At 42.4% G+C, this 1,559-nt stretch overlaps 1 pseudogene; it reads left to right on the top strand.

The window, feature by feature from the left end:
* Positions 1 to 381: 381 nt before the first annotated feature.
* On the top strand, positions 382 to 1,239 carry LOC123255420 (annotated as a pseudogene).
* The last annotated feature ends 320 nt before the right edge of the window (positions 1,240 to 1,559 follow it).

Below are 1,559 nucleotides of genomic sequence, written 5' to 3'. Positions count from 1 at the left end.
CTACAACTTTTCTTTACTGCTATATTGGCCAATCTAATAGGTATGAGGTGGTATCTCAGCATTGTTTTAATTTGCATTTCTCTAATCAAGAGTGATTTAGAACATTTTTTCATATGATCAGTGATAACTTTGATTTCTTCATCTGAAAATTGCTTGTTCATATTTTTTGACCATTTGTCAATTGGGAAATGGTTTGTATTCTTATAAATTTGAGAAATTAGACCTCTCTCCTTTCTTTGTAAAGGAGATGGCTAGCAGAGAGTGGGCTCCATGCCCCACTTGGCTCTTCTTTCTCTTTTGACCAGAGCAAACTGGAGATTCTTTGCTATCTAGTAAAAGCCTTTGGAACCCTTTTCAGAGTCATCTTTTTAAAGTTACAAAATGCATAGGATTACAGAAGAAGCCAAAGCCTTTCTCTGCAGCCTGCAGTTCTTAAGTAATGCCATGGTAGGAAATGAGGCTTCTCAGAAGATTCTGTGGAGAGAAGCCTTGAGGGATCTTGTCCTGCCTCAGTCTTCCAGACAAGAAGACTATCACCTACTCTTTCATGATTCTGTTCACTTTCCTGAATTCAGAAAGGCAGATGGAAATGTTCTACTTGATTCTTGAGGGACATCAAGGCCTACCCGAAGCAGTTCAAGGCCAAGTGGATATTCTTGATTATTTCAGACTATTTGCTGAAAAGCCCAGAACTGGTGAACTCCCTACATGCCAAGCTAAGCCATCAGGAAAGGGTTATCTTGCTTGATCTCATGATAGCCAATTTCGTAGGGAATGAACTGCTGATCAGTGAGGACATAGGTGTGTTTCTAAGTTATGCTCGATTTGTAGTAAGCAAATTCCAGGAGAAATGCAAGGCTGTGCTGAAGTTCCCCTCCATGGGGCACAAAGATGATAAGAAAGCTCTGGCCACCATCAGGTTTCTCCATGTCCTTTGTGAAATGATCACCAACTGTGACCTGCTGACTTCCTTACAAGCCTTCCCTGGGCAACTTGGGACAGCAGTTGAGAACTTGCAGATGACTCATTTGGCAGGGAGGCAGACCCCAAACATCCTCACAGCTTCCCTTTCTTCCCCATGATGGAGACATTTCCAACCCTTCTGTGGGCTTCATTTCCCACCTCATTCACCTGATTGGCAACTTGTGGCATAAGAATAAGAACAAACAAGACAAAATATACCAGTTGGATGGCATTCTCTGATTCTGGGCAGCTGCAGTATCAATGACAACAATCCCTGTGTCCTAAGAGGAGGCAGAGCCCCTTCTGTATTTCTCCCTCTGTGGCTGTGGGTTATGACTCAGGTGTGTGTGGCTTATTTATTGTTTGCACACATGTCCGGTGTCCCCTGCTAAATAACTCTGTGTTTACTAGGATCTCAGTAAACATTTATTAACTGAAAAAAGAGTCCAGAATGTTCTCTCCCTACTTACTTGTGTCTTGATGAAGCCCTTCAGAGAGAGCCTGGCAAATTAGTCAATGAGGGAAAGCAGTTGCAAGTGTCAGGCACTCTGCTAAGGAAACACTCGAGGTATAAAGTCAAAAGTGAAATATCCCTT

The sequence above is a fragment of the Gracilinanus agilis genome, unplaced genomic scaffold, assembly GCF_016433145.1.
Source record: "Gracilinanus agilis isolate LMUSP501 unplaced genomic scaffold, AgileGrace unplaced_scaffold46168, whole genome shotgun sequence".
NCBI lineage: Eukaryota > Metazoa > Chordata > Mammalia > Didelphimorphia > Didelphidae > Gracilinanus > Gracilinanus agilis.
Note: the sequence above shows the minus strand (reverse complement) of the source record. Positions and strands in the feature narration are given on the sequence as shown.